Source organism: Amblyomma maculatum, chromosome 5, assembly GCF_055883805.1.
Source record: "Amblyomma maculatum isolate TAMU_Amacu chromosome 5, ASM5588380v1, whole genome shotgun sequence".
Taxonomy (NCBI): domain Eukaryota; kingdom Metazoa; phylum Arthropoda; class Arachnida; order Ixodida; family Ixodidae; genus Amblyomma; species Amblyomma maculatum.
In genome coordinates this window covers 83,604,732-83,626,185 of record NC_139348.1, presented here as the reverse complement: position 1 = coordinate 83,626,185, position 21,454 = coordinate 83,604,732, and the positions used below count along the sequence as shown (strand labels likewise).

The 21,454-nt window shown below is 42.9% G+C and overlaps 1 long non-coding RNA gene across 3 annotated transcripts; it reads left to right on the top strand.

Moving 5' to 3' along the window:
• The first annotated feature begins 5,015 nt into the window (after nt 1-5,015).
• On the top strand, nt 5,016-21,238 carry LOC146188611 (uncharacterized). Of its 3 annotated transcripts, none has more exons than XR_014707566.1 (4): nt 5,016-5,290; nt 7,647-7,787; nt 11,901-11,998; nt 21,079-21,238. It is a non-coding gene; the product is annotated as an uncharacterized LOC146188611 (long non-coding RNA). The 3 variants fall into 3 exon arrangements; XR_014707565.1 differs by having other exon boundaries at nt 5,019-5,290; nt 7,700-7,787; XR_014707564.1 differs by having other exon boundaries at nt 5,019-5,290; nt 7,667-7,787.
• Nucleotides 21,239-21,454: the final 216 nt, after the last annotated feature.

Genomic DNA, 21,454 nt, shown 5'->3' with positions numbered 1-21,454 from the left:
TCTTTTTAAATTATGACTTTCCTTTTGCAATGTTTTCCAATGTCGGCCGAATTTGATGCGTTGTGCAGAACACAGCTATCAATCTAGAGCTCGGAATTTTGCTGAATTTAAGGAAATAATATGAATAACAGGAAAACATTTATTCCATGATGCCCATATTCATGGTTTAAAATTGACTTTCTTGCAAAGCTCTGTTTCTGGAGTAATGTTCGCGATTTTTTACTAAATCAATTGCAACAGAAACAGGTACTAAATAGTTATCATAAAATTAAATTTAGCATAAATTTATTGGGTAAAAAAGAACGACTGATAAAATTTTAGTACGCTAGCAGATTTGCAACTTTCTGTAATAGAAAAAAATGACGTTTTTCACATTTAGTGATATGTGATTTTTTTCCGAGAAGACTACGTCAAATATTGCAAAACTAAAGAACATTTATTTCTTTCGAGACATTTGCTCACCACATATAAAAGTTCATTATAAAATGGTCATGCAACCTTCATTACTTTTGTTATCTGAACACACCTATATGTAATCTAGTATTTACAGAGTGCTTACGGCAGCCTTGATACTCACGGGTTACCCTATATCAAACCTACGAATTTGTGGACATGCCCAAAGTGTCCGAAAAAACTTACCTAATATAATCTGAAACAACATATGTGGCATTCTTCTCAAGCAAGAAATGCAGTCATCATCATATTAGTTTTTATCGATCAGGGGCCTCTTCCAATTTTGCCTATTATGACACTGAAATATTAGAACTTAATGCCACGTATGTCTCTTGGCACGATACAAAAATATTGTTCTTCCATGAAGCAAACGTTTAAGGTGCGCACATGTTCCTAAGAGTTATACTAAAACTTCGCATTTTAACCAAATCGAATAATTTTCTGGCCCATTGATTGAAACTAAAAATTTCCAATATATAATGAAAGATTTAAGCGACAAGGTTGCTGTGATAAAATAGCATACGACACGCTGAAGATGTAGCCATGAGTGCGGTTTTCCTGTACACAGCTATACTTGATGCAGTTCTTCTCGTCATAGAAATCATCACCTGGGCTGTATACCTTGTCTTCGTTGTAGCATTTCCCTAAAGAAATAAAAAAGCACACGAATATATTCACAAAATTTTATCAGGCAGCTCAATATTCGCCACTAATGACAAGTCGTCGAATGATAAATTCCTATAACTTTAACGAGTACCGAATTATGGGCCATGTTAGAGAAGAAAACATATGATAAGGAAGATTAGGGGGAGGAAAGGCAGGGAAGTTAACTTGAAGGAGAGACACCGGTTTGCTACTCTGCACTGGGGGAAGGAACAGCAGTTTACGATAGTTATTGATGCATTGCAACTAGTAGGCGAATATGTCTACTTAGGACAGGTAGTAAATGCAGATCCAAACCATGAAGGGGAAATACCTTCGATAATAAGATTGTTATTGAGCGCACTTGGCCATCACTCACAGATTATGACTAGCAGCTTAGCGGGGGAAGGGGGTGAATGGATATAAAGGTGAAGGACAAAATGCAGTACAGCGTGCCGTAAAATCACCGCTTATCTTGCAGGCCCGTGGTTTTCAAGACGCGGAGGAGGACCTGGTGGGCCTAGGAAGAAAACACATATGCCTTCTATGTTTATGCAACAAAAGAAAGCCGACGCTTTTTGCGACTTCTTCGAAAAGATTGCTTGGTATCTCAAGCTAAGAGGGGAGAGGGGGGTTTGACATACTTAACCATTCCTTTTACGTGTTTATGCGACAGCAGCAATTTCTGTCGTCCTAAGGCGCTACTGCTGATCCTCGCTCCACTACACTCGGCTATTATCAACATGCAATCCAGCTTGGTTTGGGTTGCAAGCATAGGATGTTCAAAACAATGTGCCAGTTGAACTTTTCTGCACCTTTATATTTTCCTCCTCTATTGCGTGATGGCGCTTGGAAGCAAGAGTATAGTTTTTTATTTTGTCATGTACTCTGCACTTTAGCTACTCACTACGTGGGTGCGACACGGAGCTCATCGACTGCCGTATGTATGTAAAACTTACATTCGTAAGATTCCACATTATTCCGCCGACCACAGGGCCTGCGAATGAACCTCCATTTTGAATTAGGTCATCCAGAGGTTGATAATGATCGTACCACCAGCAAATGTGAACACTTCAAATCCAGGGCAAATAATTTTCCTATATTCCTCGAATAACCTAGCCCGTGTAATAGCTCATTCAGATGCTCAAATGGAATTCGATAGCTTCACGCGGTAACATAATTTCCTGGCGCCTCCTGCCCGAATTCCTTCATTTTAAATATATATGATTTAACCTATATCAACCATCGAATATTTTGTCCTCGCATTAATAGCACTGTCCATGCTCTATACTGGAATTACGTACTGCCCGGTGAAATCTGACACACACTAAATTTTCTTTTCAGCTCTATTCATTTGCTTATACATTATGCTCCGTGTGTGACTTAAAACATTTTAGAGCAATTCCGTTTGATTTATTTGCTTAAAGTCCCCTCGAAAGGGGCTGCTACTATGGCATCCCTACTGAAAAAATTGTATGTGAGCTGTACAAGAAAGTGTGAGAGCGAATGAGAATGTATAAGAATATGTGAGTTCTTGGTAGATTAAACGTGGATTTATGAGAGCACGTAGAGCCACTGTGCAGGAACGCATGAGATTGTACAAGTTCTTGTGAGTTTGAATGAGCCCATGAGCGAGCTCACAGAAGCACGCACAGCCACTGTGCAAGATTGAATGAGAATGAGCTGGTCACGTATTTGTGCGAGCTTGTAGAAGCACATGGAGCCAGTGCGTGAACAGATGCTCTAAGAGAGCATGCAAACTACGTGGCCATGTACATGCTTGCATGCTAAAAAATTAGTCGTTGAGACTGTGTAGGTCCTTCCAATATGAAAGAGGTCAAAGTTAGAGCTTTCATATAATGATTACTTCATGATTATTTGCGACAGGTACACTTTTTCATATTTTACAATTTTGGTCTTGGCTTGCAGCACATTTTCAACATTAGTAGAAAAGTGCTTGCTTCCATTCATTATGAAGAAATCTTTATATGACAACATGCACGCTGAGCAACAACTACTCGACATATCAAGCTTACTGTAAAGCAATGTCAAAAGCGAGATACTTCAACTAGATCTAATAGCATCATTTGCTTCTCTTTCAACCGTTCGTTTCTGAAAGTTGGACGCAGCCATAGATGCACGACAAAGGCTGTGTGCACAACATTGATGTGTTGCCTGCCAAGCAGATGACGGTCAAACTGGCGATCAAAATCTCCCTTACATTGTGTTTTGCATATGAATGGAGACAACTCACTATAACTGCACACTATTACCACCATTAGGCATCACAAGTTTGTATGAAGAACTGGCTTGTAGTTTCATCTGTAGAAGGAAAAGTAAATGTGATAGCAGAAATGTGAAAGCCAACTCCAGTACTAAACTTCACGAGCTCATATTCACTTGTAAAGACCACAAAAAAGACAATTCTCAAACGACTGAACAGCACTAACAGATGGGATGGGAGAGAAGATGACAACAATTCTGCTTCTTTATCTCCCTTACTATCTTAGAGCACTGTTCACTTAATCGACTCATTATAACCAACCAGCCTGACTCTCTTTTTCAGCACAAGGATAGGCTGAGCAAAACAGCTCCTACAGCCTTTTGAGCTTTGACTTGCACATCTACACCTATATACACCATTTTTAAGTTTCCTGAGACTATAGCAAAAATTTGCTGAACTGCACTACTCTGAATTGAAGCTTTCTACTGCGTAATGACACTTGCAAATGTTGTCCGTCTCAATGTCAAATAAAAAGAAAAAAAAGAAAGGATTGAATCGGTGATCTTAGACTAATGAAGAGATACACAAATCCTAGTACTTTATGAGAGGCGATACCAACAGTATGTGTTGCATCTTGAAGCTATGCACACTATACACATATATGCTGAATCATCATATTGCAAGGAAATGTATTTTATTTGGCATATTTTTCAGTGTAACTGTAGGCTGCGTCACGCGAGAGGCATTGAGGAAAGCTGCATGTGCAACTCCACGAATATATGTTGTGCAGTTTCCACCAGCAGTGCATAATCATTATGCTACATGGAAAGAGCAGCTTGATTGCTTTAGCTTCTTTACTGTATGCTGTAGGCCACAGAGATAAGTTGAAATATTTGTATGGTCAGTTTCTTAATTGAAGTAAAGAGCGTGCAAACACCCCACACTGCCTTCACTTGAAGCTTGACCGGTAAGCTATTTTTGCATATCGCATATCTTTCCTGATTGAGAGTTCAGGCTTTCACCCCACTGTCCTTGCTTTTGCTATAAGCTACAGGCATTCAAAAATTTCGTCACCATTTAAGAGTTAAACAGTGAAGTATTGAGGCACATATCACACAAGAAATTATCGCTCTCAGGTGACCAGTTCGAGCTGACAGCCATAGATGTGGCACCCATAAAGGAACAGCGGGCGAGCCGAATTGGGCTCGCCCACTGTTTTTTATGAGCGAGCACAATTAATTCAGCATCTTCTGTTTCCAAACAAATCACTTGATCTGTAAAACGCCGTATAGTCTTTCAATATTAGCAAACAAACAATTGCCACTGTAACTGTTTATGAACAGGAGTTTTCGCAAGGAACTTGGCAATGAATTTGGGCCAAAGCTCCGATTCGCCGAACCACAGACCGCGGTCAACCTAACGTCCATGACAAGCAAAGCACGCAGTTTGTCCAGCATCGCGAGAAAAGAAGCGAAACTCACGGTGGTCTTTCGCTAGCACTGCTAATTTTTGAATGTACAAACTAGAGGCGCGTATACACGACAAACATGCAGCGTTAGCGCGTAGACGCCCGACATCGTGCTTGCCACTGTTCGGCGAGCAGCAAAGTCGTTAGGTCAGCGACTTCCGAAACCGAAACAAGTCGAAACGAGATGAGGCAGCCGAAGCGGATCGAAGTGCTAGCCGTAGCCATTATGAGTTGGTGGCGTCGCGCCTTTTTCTCTTGTGTGTTGTTGGGGGCCTTGCTGCTGGCGGCTCTTTATTTCGAGATATACGAGGCACAGAGCGCAACAAAATAGCTCGTGTGATGTGCAGAAGCGTGGTAAGGTTGTGTGCATACCTGTGCAAAAAGTGTGCTCGCGTGCCCGACAGGTAGTGCGTTTCCTTTGTGCGCTCTCACTGCAAACACTACGCTGACGACGGGACTATTGGAGGGCGGCCACCACTCGGCATACATTTGACATCTCGGAGGTAAGTTAATTTCCATCTTCCCTGTACATTCTCCTAAAAACTTTGCGCAGAACTGATGATGCATGCCAACAGAGCGCTAGTTCGTAAACATCAAGACGCGCATGTCATTATAACATACGGTAGTTTGCTTTTGACGAGGGAAGGGTGAATGCGTTTGCAGTGTCTAGGAAAAGAGACAGTTAGTGCCAGGGGCTGCACGCTCAGAGTAGAATATGCCGTACAAATCATCACTCGTAAGACCATTGCGGGGTGCACGATGCTGGCGCCTACTGCAATTCAGCCTTCGGCAAGAATTTAGAATGGGCCAGTTCCAAGTGCCTCGACCCGGGCCTTATGTTGCGCTGCAGTTGAAGATCCGGCGCTTGTGCAGTTGCAACTACACGGATTGAATAAGTGGTAAAACCTACCTGCGTTACAACAGGGCTAGATCATTATTCTTATGTTCCATAAATATTGCGGATGACGAGATATGGAGCCGGCGAACATGCGACGGCAGTATGATTCAGCAGCAACCGTACTTAAACTCCATTGTCGAGCCTTGGGTAGCAGAAGGGGAAAAAAAAAGTTTTGAGCTATTTTGAATTTTTTCGCCTGTATTGGGCTTGATATTTTCTTTTTCATACTTTGGTCGTGACTGAAGTAATCCCCAAAAACTACTAAGCGCATATAAATGACAGACACCAAACTCAGACCTTCAGTCCAGAAATGTCAGTAAGGTGTAAAGGTAATTATGCATTCAACAGTACCAATAGTATTGATTTTCTTGTTTAATTATTTACAAATGAAGCGAAAAAAAATCTTAGTGTTGAGATGCCCCATTTTCATCTTCTCTAATATGAAATGTGAATCAAAATGTGCAGTTTTTCTGTACTCAGTATACCACTGATTCATCACAGATGTGAGAATATGAAATTCATGCAAGTTTCAAAATGAAGAGTGCATGCAGAATTCCAAGCAAAGCAAGCCTTTGCTTAAAGTATCATTCAGTTGTGGTGTTTTTGTTTAAATTTATGCATGTTTTGTAGAAGCAACGGTAGATGTTGATATGGAATTAGTGTTGTGTCTGGATCTAGATTATGAATGGCTACCACATTTATGAATTGCTTGGTTGCCACATGCACTTCCAGACATTGTTTGAACAAACACATCACATTCTGCATTTGGCTTCTTTTTACTTTTTTTGCATGGAACTGTTTCCACTTTAGAGTGTGTAGCCTTTCACAATTCATAATTGATCGGTTGAGCATGTTTTGGCATGATAAAAGGTTTGGAAGTTCGAGAGCATTGGCCCTCCATGATGCACAAGGGGCAGACTGCTTACTGCACTGGTACCACTATCTTCCTAGATTCCTAGATATCACTCATATTTCTGTACAGAATACATGTTTTCAGAAATCCATATTTCTTGTCTGACTCTGCACATTCTTCAGTTGACATAATGGGAGCTAGAGACGAACTTTTGCCTTTCTTGGTGCACTGCTCCTATTTCATTTAAAGAGCCGCCACATTTTCTGTAACCCGATTTGGGGTGCAAACACTGCATGTTCATAGGGTGGTCAGGGAGCAAACTTGGTGGCCCTGTGAAGGCCATGAACAATATGCTGCCTTTAGACTGACTGGCTTGCATTTCTCGGTGTGTTTTGTATGTGCGAGGGTTCCATAAGCTGCCACATATATTGCTTTGATTTGATGTTGAGGTGACTGGCATGATTAAAAAGTAAATGTGATGATCGAAGTCTTCAGAACATTCAGAACATGCTGGGATTGTACTCCTGGCTTAAGTTGCAGACATTGTTTGCTGGTTATACCTTTGAGAGGAAATCTAGTAGATAAAGCTATGGGCAGAGTGCTTGCTTGGTATTCCAACCTAACCACCCAAATGTCACTGTTTACTGGAAACAGATTGTTCAAGCTTCCAGCCTTCCACTTGTTTACTCGTACATTGCAGTGAAGTGCATTTACGCCTTGGCACATGGCAGGCTCAGGGGCTCGTTCATCGCCACTGTACTAGGTTAGACATCCAGTTGACTCGAAATACCTTTTGCCATTGCCATGAAATAGTGTTTAAAAGAAGGTTCGATGACAGAAATACTGTTTGCTCTCTTAGTAGGTAAAGAAGAGTTAGCATAACATTTCTTTCGAGTTACATTACCTGGCATCTCTAGATGCGCGTTGTGCCTGCTATGGGCACTGAATTCGTGGTGTGAGATCAGAGGTTCCTGCAGAATCGCAGACTTTTATAATGCTACTTAAATTATGAGCAGGTCGAGGTGATAGATGACAAACTTTACTAATAGTCAATTCCAATCACAGGGTTTAGTGACTTACAGAACATTATTTTCTGCTCTTTTTGGAGTAACTGTATTCCAAATGCAGATCCGGAACACAGGTCCCATCTTCCCAATGCAGATGGGGAGCGATTGCTGAGCCAAGATCGGTCCCTGGAGCAGTGGATTGCTCTTCCGAAATCAACAGAACCGGCTAGAAGTTTGCTTGAGTATTTGTTCAGCTGCACCTTCTATTTCCAGTAGCATGCTCTGCTGTGCTGACTGTGCCCTCTGTGCTCCATAATAGATGATTATTACTTGCCACTGCTATGAATGCAAATTGCTGTCATGAACTAGTGCTTACTCTTGAGGACAGCAAGTCTAAGAGTAGCAGTATTATGCAATAATCTTTTTTAAAGACCTCAGCTCGGAGTGTGACTAGAAGATTTTGTGCGGAAATCATCTTTATGTGCTATTCATGATCTTAAAGCCATTCCTGAACTGTGAAACAGTGAAAATGGTGAACTGCGACTTCCTTTTATTAGAGAATAGTGCCAAAGAAATTTTACCCTGCTTGCCCGCACTCGGCTATACGAAAGAATGGCATAAACTGTTGATGTCAATGCCATCCCAAGAAGCAGCGGGAGAAATGCAGACCTATTACAGGTTTAAAAACAGCTGGCACGTGTAGACGAAGCACGGGCTAGCACACAGAATAACACGCAATTCTTCTGTCAGTTCATGGGCACCACCTACTTGCGCTGGCATGAGTTTCAAACGCAATGGGGACACAATCTGTACTGGATGCAGGTGCTCTTTTGCGGAGCAGGCACACCACTTTACTTCTGGGATTGTAATTCACTGTATGTGCAGAGGAAAAGCAGGTGAACGTGTCTCTGCTGGCATATGTCGCATTGCCTGCTGTCATCCTTTTTACTTTCAATATGTGCTAATGACAGGAATGCTCATAGCACAAGTAGAGTGAAGACACTGATCTGCGCCATTATGGAAATGCCAAGATGTTAGCATGGGCAAACATCTCTTTGCATCACCGCGAAGCTTGCTAAGGCTCAGTTCAATATACGAGCAAGCTAATAGAATGCGGGCATATGTCAGAGAGCTCTTTAGCTATGGGCCTACGCAACTGCTGCCATACCTTTAATGAGAACTCTTGACTAAAAAGGCAACATTTTACAAAGAGCAAAGTAAATGATAATGACTTTTTTTTTTTTCATTTAACAAAGCTGGTGGTCACAGTGAAGAACTCATGCCACGATTGTTAATATGCCTCTACTGCCCCATTTGTAAAGCAAGCATATTGAAATTCTCGAATGAGCATGGTTACAGTCGTGAGCAGCTCTGTTAGATGTATGTCCATAAGGGTGGCATATTGTTTCATTGTTCAAAAGAATTCTAAACAATAGGTGGCTTGGAACTTAAAGGAGAAAGAACAGAGAAGCTGGCTGTAGAGGCAGAAATACTGCAAATGGTGGGTGGTGGACAGGTGCCAAGCTGTCGGTATCTGCACTTTGCAAGGAGCCTCATGCTACTCATTAGCCGCAGCTTGGCCATACCCGGCTTATATAAGCTTGGCTTGTACAAAACATGCCTGCAAATGTAACCCTCTTCAAGGCTGCCTGCACCCCACTGTGGTGGTTTCAGTGTTTAGGGTATTTGACTAGTGAGCTGGGTGACGCGGACTCGGTCTGAGCCGGGGTGGTTACATTTCGGTGGTAGCAAAACGCTAAGTCCCCATGTGCTGTACAGTGTCAGTGCACATTGAAGAAGTGCAGATAGTCAAAATTATCCAGAGCTACCTACTATTGCTGACCCTTATTGTCTAAGTTTCTTTGGCATGTTGAACCCTGTCATCAAATCAAGGTTGCCTACTGTTAGCGTTAGTAGATGACCTTCGTAATGCCACAAAGTCTGCTCCTCACCACTCTCCGAAATTTTGTTTTTTGCAACTCAACTCAGGTTACTTACAGTTTGATGACCCCTTTTTCTGAAACACTAGCAGTTGACGAACTCACTCCCATGCAGTGAACTCTGAGAAAAGTGCTGATTTAGTCATAAACATCTTTTTTTTCATGAGAATTTGGTCAGTCATATGACCATTGAAGAGTCATCTGTTGATATGTTCATGTAACAAGCTAGGTAGCTTTATAGATGGCTTGGATATGATATCAGAAGTGCTATGATGGTGAGCTATGCTTAGTGTCTGCAATACCTTCATGATGAATGTGGTGAATGCAGATGACATTTTGCTCCACTTTTATTTCACCAGTGGGTGCCTGGTGAGTTGTCAGTGCAAGCTATTGAGTTTCACTTTCTTCATGCAGTTTACAGAGCTGTGGAATCTTGATAATAGCAGAAGTATTATATTTATGGTTCACTAACTACTGTTTTTTTTTTAATATAAAATAAGTAAATGCGCAGTCAGCAACCCTGGAGTGCAGCGTGCTATTCACCTGGACACCATAGATATTTTAATCATGCCATACCCCTTTGTTACTTTCAGTTTTCAGTTCTACAAGTCTTGATCACGGTAGCTCATCACTATACTCGGGGATAACTGTGGCTATGCAGCTGAAGTTAGGCAGAAAGGAAGAGGCAACATACCTCTTTCCCCTTGCCATGTAGAGTGGGTTACTTCAGCCCTAGTGACCTTGCATTAACTCTCCAACTTCCTCCCTTCACTTCAGCCCAGTACACTCCTAGCCCAAATAGTGAGCAAACCACTCTTCACGGCAAGGGGACAGAAACTTTTCTCCTTTTCTTTCGTACCTAGACTCGGCTGCATAGCCCCAAAACATTGCCTCCATGTACAGCAAGATTCAATGCCACATTTCTTCTCAGTGTCAGAGCACTCTCTGCTTGCTCTGTACCGCCCTTGCAGCAGCCCAGTGTTTTGTTTACCACAGAAAATCATGTCTGTGCAAGCTGTGTTGGCATGGAGAGCTGCATATCTGAGCCAACTTTCATGCTTTATGATGAGGCTCTCATTGATTGGCTTTAAGTTCCATGAAACGTGGTCATGTGTGTTGATTAGTGTCACATGAAGTAAAATTTCACTGACTAAAATACAATCATAAGGATGTAATTTGGGTGAGTTGGTAAGGTGTCATCTTGAAAGTAGCAGCACGAAAAAACAAGGACGTGAAAAGAAGCAAGCAGATGCTAACTCGCAACTAATGTTTATTGATGCAAATAAGAAATATATAATGCCAAGCAACACTGCAAACCGCTCAATCACCAATAAGCAGACAGCAAAACATGAATCACTAAAACTTCCGAACGGTTCCATTTGAGTAGATATAGGTAGAGGTCAACTTGGCTGTGCATTGTAAGAATGCACTGGTTGCTTTCAGTTTCTTTCTGCAGTGCACATTCTGGCTGTCATCCATTGCAAATCAGCTGAGAAATCATTGAAGCTAGACATATTTTACAACTAGGTAATGAATGTGTTAGTGAGCCATCCATCATGTTACCATGCAGTGAGTTGGGTTATCTAGATAGGGAACTGTTCTTAAATTTTAGTGATTCATGTCTTGCTTTTTGCTTATCAGTGATTGAGTGGTTTGCGTTGTTGCTCGTCTTCTCTATATATTTCATGTGTGCTTCAATAAACATTAGTTGTAAGCTAGTGCCCGTATTGTCTCCTTTCATACCCTTGTTTTTTCTTGCTGCTTCTTTCAAGATAAAATACAATCTTTGCTACTTCGGTCATAAAATGAATTTTAATGAAGTTCCACATCTCTTAGAAAAGTAGTATTGTAGTTGCAGGCATGTATTAGGCCCTGCAGTACCAATTAAGGTGCTCGCTCGATGTAAAGCATAAAGAAAGGGAGGGCTTGTCTGATCTCGAACCTAGTGGGAACTGGTGGATTATGGATAGGCTGTTAAAATGCACTTGCAGTTAAGGTCAAGTAAATGCTTTTTTATTTGTAACTAGGGGCACTGTGATGCCTGACTTGCTCTTTTGCCAGGCTGGCGACGAGATGGAGTGAAAGGAGTTATTTTATTTCACTGTTGGTATGCCTCGGGTGATGTCAACATTGTTTCTTCTCTGGCATTGTAGGCAATCGCCCTTCCACTAATTGAATCCCAAAGTGAAATTTTGAATTAAAAAAATAATAATTTAAGATTATTTAGTAGGCAGAGGCAAATATCATGCAGTGACCTGCACCAGCATGTCGTGCATCATTTCAAGAAAAAAAAACAGTATTGTGGTGTTCCTACTCTGTGCCTTTATTTCTTGCTCACAAAGCCTCTGCATGTACGTGTTGCACTATATTACGTTTTTACTAATTTCTTGGGTCATGGTACTTTTTACCTTGCAGCAAGTTCCATGTGGCTTCGTAAGCAATGGCTCCTTCAAGCTCTATACCCTTTGCCGGAATTGTGCTGTGCTGTGGTGGGCAAGAAGCAGGACATTGATGTAAGTACTGAAGACATCTTTCAGTATGTGTAGTTTTTTATTTGCCTAACCCACTACTGCATTTGTGACCCCTCATGTTTATTTTGACATTTAGGTTTCTTCAGTGTTTTCTTTGCTTGCTGCCGTTGCTTATTGGCTCTGACATTTGGCTGTTGAGTTTGAGAATGCGGAGTGGAATGGTGCCTGTGGCCTGTTGATATAGGCAAAATGCAAATTTGCCTGCCCACATTTGGTGCCACTGCATAGCTTGAAGAACTTTTGTGGAAGAGGGCTCTGGAAATTAACCCAGAGCCCTCCTTCTTGATGTCTCTCATAGCTCATGTTCAGCTTTAGAGTAATAAAAGGACATTGAGGACAAGCTGAAGCTGTCTTTTATTATAAATTACTGCATTCTATCCACTAAAGTGCTACTTACTGAAAATGCGAGCTTACTTTAAGATAGGAAAAGCCAGAAGTTTTGAAACAGATGTCATTACCAGCTGATTTCATAAGTTCTACATGATGCATCCATACTTTATTGGGCACAGGCCCCAGAGGCTGGGCTGGTAAGCCATTCCCTTCAATATGATGATCATGGAGTGTGGTTTACACAGGTCTTTGATATCATTGAGTACGCTTGGTTTTCAGGAACTATTTCAAGGAGCTTTGGAACTCCTGAAATTATTTGCTGCTTAAAATTCTCAAAAAAATTGCATGGTTTTTCTCTAAAAGCAAGCCTACATGAAAACTAAAAGTGCACTTCAGAGGGAACATTCGAAGAGAGCATGAGCCTATATAATATAAACCCAAAGTGACAGCCTGGCATGCGTCTAGACCACGGTTACAGGTGGCTCTCTTTTTCGCAGTTGCCACCTCTCTTGTCCCTATTTAATTTTTCTTTTTTTTCAGCATGTTTGTCTTTGTTTTTCTAAATTTCACACATTTATGCAAAACTACTGTGAATAAATTTTTCTCAAATTGGAACTCCTTGAAGACCTTTCTGGAGGGTTATTTTTCTGGTCTTCCTGTCTTCAACTAGACCCGTTGATGGCTGCTTTCTTATAAATCAGCTCTGACAAATTTCCTCTCTAAAAGGCCCCCCTGCACTTTTTTGGTAGCTAAACTGAGTGCGAATATAATTTGTATGTAAAGTGAAAAGAGAAAACAGGGGAGTGTTATTGATAATACTATGCCATATGTAATCATAGACCATGAATGAAGTATGGGGTTTTTCTGGCAGAATATTTCTGCAATGCTTCTCTGCTCAGCGCAAACCCCTTCACTGTGGCGACCAAACCTGTTTTGGGGGCAGAAATAGGTGGCTGCCAGGAGACATTTCTTGTGACAATGACCACATCCATTACCTGCTCCACTCAGTAACAAAATTCATAACCCCCCCCCCCCCCACTTCCGCCCTTCTGGTTTTCAGTAGTAAAGGCATGCTTCTCGTCAGATTCGTGCATAACATGAGGTTTGATACAGAAATATTCAGCATTGCACCCTCTGCCCCAAAGGGAATTGGGAGGATATTTTTGCATGTCTTCAGTGCACAATCATGTGATACATCAGTGACATAGCCTATGTGTTACGTACACATATCTTGTGGAGTTTGTATTCTTTTTTTCCTTGAGAGAGAAGCGCTGCTCAGTCAAAAAGCATGATGCAAGGGAATTTAGAGTGAGCGCCGATTCTGTGCATTTGCTATCTTTTGCTTAGCTTTCATTCTTTTTCTTCCGGTGGTTTAGTGGCGTTGGTGGTATTCGAGCAATGCAAGGACACGGAGTCAAGAGTGTTCTTCTTCACAGTGCGCTGCAGGGATTGTGCATTTGTTTTCCTCATTGTAATGAAAACATGCAAGGCTAGTGCATGAGTTACTTGCACACACGCACGCCACACACATGCTGTTTTGCAGTGGCAGAAAAGAAATAACTGTCAAGACTGAGAGCATCTTCTAAGGGCACATAAACGTTGGTGTTTGAAGTTAAGTTGTAAATTCATAAAAGATGTGGCTTAGCTTATGAACCAACAATTTTCCGGCACTATCGTTTCACACAACGGGTTTAACTTAAGGTACAAGGGTGGCCGATCGAGCCCTGTGCTCTAACGTGCTGCGCACAGAAGCAATCAAATCTTGAGCGCTCCCTATACTGCTGCTCAGGTCAAAGCAACCCAAACCTCATTGAAACAAAAGTGACGTGGCTATGTCACTCCTGCATGTCCTGCATGGGCTTTTTTTTTCATTCTACTGGGAGAGAGTGAGAAAAGGGTTGCCTGGTCTGTGCGGGAAGGACGCAAGGGTGCTGGGATGTTGGTCCTTTAAAATGAGTGGCGGGTGGGAAGGGGGAGTGGAGGTAATGGGAGGGGAGTCTAGCTGTCCTGCGAGCTAGACGCACAGCAGCATGCATGCTTTCTTTTTTTTTATTTAGCAGTGCGGAAAAAATGAATGAATCGAGGGGGGGGGGGGGCAGGCTGGCCAACGCAGGCAGCACGGTTTCGAGTGAGTGATGGCTTGGAGCTGCCTCGGCAAAGCACAGAGCAGTGTGCATGCTTGCTTTTTTTTTGTAGCACCGAAGGTTTGACTGCTTCTGTGTCCGCACATGGGCTGGTTTTGTACCTTGAGTTAAGCCCCCCATGTGATACAAGCCTGAGTCGCTTTGGGGCGTTAAACCCCATAAAGCAAACCTTATGTGAAACATCTTGTATGATTCCATTGCTTAATCCAAACGTCAAAGTTTACGTGCCCTTTAGAAGATGCTCTGTCTTGACAGAATTACTTTTTTTTTGCGCCACTACAAAACTGCATGTGTATGGGCACGTATGGGCATGCGTGTGTGCAAATAACTCTCACTCTGGTACTCAATATATATGCAGCCCCGCACACGGCAAGTACTCTTGCACATTTTTTTTTAGACTGCAGAAAGCAAACGCACCATCCCGGTGACATGCTGTGAAAAAACAGACTCACGAGTCCAGAATCCCGCATCGCATTGCATACCAGCCGTTCCACCAAACTATCGGAAGAAACAGAACGAAAACAAAAAATTGCAAACGCACAGAATCGGTGTGCACTACACTCCCGCGCATCGCGTCTTTTGACTAAGCAGCATGCCTCTGTAAAAAAAAAAAATCTAGGAGACATGTGTATGTGACATATAGGCTACATCACCCATGTATCACGTGACTGTGCACCCAAGATGTGCAAAAATATTCTCCCACCAAGATTTTGCTATGTAATATAGGTGACGCATTGAGTTTTGCAAAGGGTCCAAGTAGGTCATTGTGCTCCTACTTTCTCCCTGGCCAATTCAAGGGGTGAGAGGCACCTAAGAGCACAATTACCTACTATAATCTATATGATCTCGAATGGGCCAGGTGCAGCAGACACCTTGTGAGATTGAGTATAGTGACAGGAAATCTTGACTTCATAAGAATACATTGACTTCAACTCCACGTAGCCCTGAATGCCTGCTTTTCATTTATTGGCAGTTATGTGACCTTGAGGGCTCATAGACTGGCACTCAACTTGTAAACACTTGACATCTTATCATTTGTTCTCTCTGTGGGCTTTGTTCTGCGGGTTTACAAGCTTTTTACTAAAGTGGATACAGTGAGTATGCACAGATCTGTTCTCTGAAGCATTGGCTGAGTGACAGCCCAGGTCAAACCTGGTTAACTTAGAACTTCTAGCACATTATTTTTTCTGGGTATGGCTTTGGTATTCCTCCTGACATCCCAGCTTCTGACACCAAGTAGGCATAATCATGGTCTATCACTAACTCCAGTGCTGTAGTTGATCATCACATACTTCTGTGGTGCTGCACATTTTAAGTATATGAGCAGTGTTTCAGAACCTACTTAGTGCAGAGCTACGGTACAAATTTGAGGACTAATAGTAAGTTTGCTCTGCTTGGTGGCTTCCACAGACAAGGACACACTTGTGGGGAAGGCATGTTGCATACATACCTGCAGCCAACCCTTCCGACTTTTTAGAAGACTTCAGATGTTTGACCAAACTTTCTGATTGCACGATCACTGCCCTAAATCTTCCGATAAGGGGCTTCTGCCTGCAAAGAATGGCTTTTGCGGAACCAGCACCGAGGAATCAGCAGCCGCATTATAATTTCAAGCATCTCCATCAGAGGCCACACTAGCACCATCGGCATCATTGGCTAAGCAGGAAATCAATCAAAACAGACTTTAGCCGAGCAAGAGTAGGTGTCGCTGGCTGCGAAAACAGTTGGTGTACTGCGCTTCTTGTAGGCAGTGATGCACAGCTAATGCAGCCACAGTAGATATAGATGCTGTGCTGGCTTTGCTTTCGATCTCAGCTAAGGGCAGCCACTCAGTGTACTTGAGGTTAAAGGCTTTGCCCAAATGTCATGTTATCTGATCCTTCTTATTGAGCTCAGCCGCATGCCTTATGTTACTAAGCTGCTCTATGCTCAGCAATGGCGTGATTGCTCTTTTTTTTTCGGAACCAACGCAGCCAACGACGGTCACGGATGAAATTACGTGTAAATGGGCTAGTTATGGTTTTGCATTAAAAAATTTAAACAGCGCTCCGATGGTACTGAGAGAAAACTGGTGGTGGGCATGCAGATCAGTTTTGCGCTGGCTATAGAGACGTAGTGAGAACATTTGGTGGCGGCCTGCAGATATCTCGACGGACGCACACCTTTAGACATGCATTGCATGCTTGCTGCTGCATGTTTTTATGCTTAGGATGTTTATATTAGGACGCATCAGACACTGCCTGAAAGTAGCAGCCGCCTCCCCCTTTTGTACACAAATGCTGCCTCCTCCCCCCCCCCCATTTTTGCAGTCTTCCCATTTTTGGTCTTAGCAAGTACGTGTTGAAAATCAGTATGCAGAAGACTAAGGTAATGTTCAACAGCCTCGGGAAGGAACAGCAGTTTACATTAGGTAGCGAAATACTGGAAGTAGTAGGCGAATATGTCTACTTAGGACAGGTAGTAACCGCAGATCCGGACCACGAAAAGGAAAAAATAAGAAGAATAAGATTGGGATGGAGTGCATTTGACAAGCACTCTCAGATTATTACTAGCAGCTTACCGGTATCGCTCAAGAGGAAAGTATACAACAGTTGCATCTTGCCTGTACTCACCTATGGGGCTGAAATGTGGAGGCTAACCAAGAGAGTTCTACTTAAGTTGAGGACAACCCAGAGGGCTATGGAACGAAAAATGGTAGGGGTAACATTAAGAGATAGAAAGCGTGCAGAGTGGGTCAGAGAAATAACTCAAGTTACCGACATTCTAGTAGAAATTAAGAAGAAGAAATGGACATGGGCAGGACATGTAGTGCGAAGAGAGGATAACTGATGGTCGCTGAGGGTAACAAACTGGATTCCAAGGGAAAGAAAGCGTAGCAGGGGGCGGCAGAAAGTTAGGTGGGCGGATGAGATTAAGAAGTTCGCAGGGGTCAAGTGGACGCAGCTAGCACAGAACCGGGTTAAGTGGAGAAATATGGGTGAGGCCTTCGCCCTGCAGTGGATATAATCAGGCTGATGATGATGATGAAGAAGTACGTGTAAAGGAAGCTGGGGCCACTAGTAGCGCGATTGAGCCTTGTGAACAATGTCAACATCTGTGCTACAGGCATCAATGGCTTGCTTGTCACATCAGGGTACCATGTACTCTATGGACACACGGTGCTGTCAAAGCGGTTGGTTCACTTGTTCTGTGGAGACATATTCACGGTAGGCAGAAGGCATGGCTTTTCAAGTGCAGTGACCATTGTGGCTCCAAGCTTTGTTTGGAAACTGAAATCAGCGAGTTGAATTTGTTGGTTTGGGTGTATATGTAGCGAAGAAGCACGCATATTTTCTTCCCTCTCCCCTGAGCCCTGCAAGCTTAAAGATCAAGTGTAGCAGCAACTTCAAATCAAATCTTAATAAACAAATTTGGTCACTAAATTTCACAGCATTTCTCAATGCATATGTCATGATCTACATGAACAATATCACAGCAGCAGCGACATTTTGCCTAACATTAAGCGTTTTCAGCTGTTTTTCACAGCTGCCTTTTCATGCAGCCTGTGAATATCGAGTTTGCTTCTGAATGTTCAGAGGACTTGACATTAGGACATGAGTGTTTTGCATGTGGAATAGTTAATTCAAATTTTACCCTTGTGGCCAAATTCAAAAACATGTCTCCACTCGACGCTACCTCAGCTCCATAAAGTGCAGAAAAAAGTCTTTTCTCTACTTAAGGTTCAGTTCAAATTCCTGAATGCTTTTCAGCATTTCTTCCGACTTACCCTTCAGAAATATTTCTCCACTCCAGACAGCACAAGTGGCATACGGGGCAAGACTAATGGCGAATTCGAGCGGGAGAGCAGGCGCCCTCGAGAGCACTTCGAAAGTGCTCTCAGACAAGTGGGTGCCCTCCAGTGGTAGAGCAGGAGTAGAATCACTGGCTTCCAATGGTAGAGGAGGAGGTCTTTTCCTTTGCTGAGAGCACCTGAATGCACTCCCGGCTGCTCCCTCATCTAAAGCGAGTGTAGAGGAAGTCACATGACATAAAGCGGTGTATCCGCACCATCTTTTTTCTTTTCTCAAGTCGGTGACGCTCTAAATGGTGGCTGCAAAGCATTGCTCAGGTTTGAGAGTCACTGCTGGCATCGAAAGGGCCAAAGGAGGCAGATCGCCGCGCTGTGAGAACAAAGGCATGCAAAGCAGTTCTACATGGAGTGTTTGCTTCTCGGGTTGCAACTGCTGCTACTGCGGGTAGGCGGAGAATGCTGGGGAGGGAAGTGCGGTCACAATGGTCGTGGCGTACTGCTCTCGACACGCAGAGAGCGTTCCCGTGGGAGGAAAATTACACCCTCGCTCGGCGTGCTCCTGTACTTCTCTGTACTGCTCGGCACCTCTGCTCTCGTCCCCCCAACCGAATGGGCCATAAGGCCAAAATTTGGCCCGGAAAGTGCATGCCACTACGTGTAACATGCTCATTTTCTAATGCCAAGTCCTTGTGAACAGCATCGACAAGCTGCCTCAAGAGTCACAGGCTAGTAGGCTGTGGCGGCCGCTTTTCGATGGAGACTAAAAGCAAGGCGCCCATGTGCGGTGCGACATCAGTGCACGTTAAAGAACTCCAGGTGGTTGAAATTTCTGCAGTCCTCCACTACAGCATTTCTCATAGCCTGAGTCGCTTTTGGACGTTAAAAAAAAAGTCACAGCCTAGTAAAATATGTTTTGCAGACTGCATGAACAAGTCAGCTGTGAAAAATGGCTGAAAACAATTCACATCTATCAACATTCACTGCCAGTGACATATGGCTGATGTAGAACAGGATTTAGGCATTGAGAACTGCTCGAACTGCTGTAAACTCTAGTGACCTAGTTGCATATTTGCCCTCTGAGTGCTCAGCGGCGAGCGTTGAGCACATGTGAGGTTCAAAGAAGCATGTTATAGCGCATGCACCCAAGCCAACAAATTTGTCTTTCCAGAAGCAAATGCCGCTTCTGTTTCCAAGCAAGCTAGGAGCTTTAATTTTAAGCGCACTTGAAAAGCCATGCCTTCCACCAACTGCAAATATCTCTCCACAGCTAAAAAGACAGAATTGACCCCCCCCCCCCTTCAGCACTGCATCTAGACATACAAGTATATTTGAGGCAATCAGAAAGCCATTGATGTGTGCAGCACAGGTGTTCCATGGCACAACTGCACCTCCGGTACCACGCTGTCTTCCTATTTACAATATGACATTCCCCACGATTGCACCACTGTCCACATTGGTTCACAGAAACCACTGCACATGTTTCATTTCCTGTTAGCCATCAAATGCTTTCTGCAACTTGGCACTCGGCGTGCTCTGAAATGTTGCTAAGGTATCTGGTGATGACTTGAAATGTGTTTACACCACAGTAGCATAATGCGATGATCAACTACAGCATTGAAATCTGCAACTGACGATAGTTATCCATGCTCAACGTCAGCCGCAGAAACTTAGGAGGCTTTTCTTGGTCGTACTTGAAACGATGTTTCAGTATTTTTGCGTCAGATTGAGGTTCTCGGAGCCAATGCTTCAGAGAGTGGGTCTGTGAATCCTTATTGTATCCACTTTCATGAAAGGCTTGGTATGCAGTAGAACGAAGTCTGCACAGTGTGTGAAAGCTGCGATGCCCCATGTTTGCAAGTGGAAGTCTAGGTGTCCCCATAGTAGTGTCATTGCCACTTATAGATGCTCTGTTTTCTCATGCACTCGAGGAGCAATTCAAGTGGAGCTTCATTTCAAAAAAAAAAAAAAGGGCCTCGAGGACCGCTTGGAGTAAAGGTCTTAGTCAAGGCATGTTTGTGAATATCAGTTAACCTGATCCCTATGCACTGTTTCCACTGCCTCGGGTGGTTAGGGTATTTCTCGACCTTATTGGAAGGAAGGCTGAGGGGCCGTCATGAATCCTAACCAAGCTTTTAGTAAACTTGGGGAGAGTTGTGCCACTTCTACATGGCATTCTCGATCACCATTGAAAGATTCCATCATCTCACTAAGCTCTTGTACCCCGCTATTGCCATTGATAATTCGCTGCTGGGTTCAAGTAATACTCGTGCACTTTTGAAGATGTGTTATCAACTGTTTTTGTACAAGTTGCAATGATGATATACTTTCCGTACTGTTCTGTGTGCAATTTTGTTTTTCTTCTATGACCATATATGTAGAATTGCATAATCTTTCATTTCAGGTTAGGTTTTATTCCTAGCTCTGTGTGCTAAGCCATATCTAGAATGCACACTTCTATTTCTCAAAGTCCAGACTCCAGTTCTGGACTGCTCTGTTCACTCTAGTTATTGTAGCTTTCCATGAAGCAGTGCTCAGATGTCTTTGATTGATAGGATATGGTTCAAAGACCCTTGAAATATCTGTTCGACTAAGGTATTAGATTTTGTGATGGACTGATGCTGAACGCCTGTATTCTTGTGTCAGTTCGTCATATTTCTGTAGTTCAGAATCGAAACTTTTTGAATTGTTATCAATTAAAAATAGAGCACCTAATTACCCCTTTCTCAGAATGTTTTGTAAAGACAGCTGAATTTTCGGATTTTGGAATATAGTCCTGCTTTTTTTTTTGCATTTTGCAGATGTCGCACAGCGAAAACCTGTATCCAAGCTCGAATCCAACAGGCCAAGAGCAGCTGAAGAAGGAAACCTGCATCCAAGCTCGAACCTGGTGGACCGAAAGCAGATGTTTTGTGACCACACTGTATCAGCCAATAAAGCCAATCCAGGTGACCACATGTATCTTTTGGAAGCTTGTATTCTTTGCACTTGAGACTCATCTCATGGAGAGCATCATTTCTGCAAAACATTTTGTGTCATAACTGTAGCAGAAACTGATTGAGGCCTTGCACAAGGCCTAAAGCTGGCATATTAGTATTATGCACAACACAAACATGAGGTGTGATGTAGGAGCCTTGCAACCATGCAGAGTATCACCATAGCATGGTAGCATTTCCA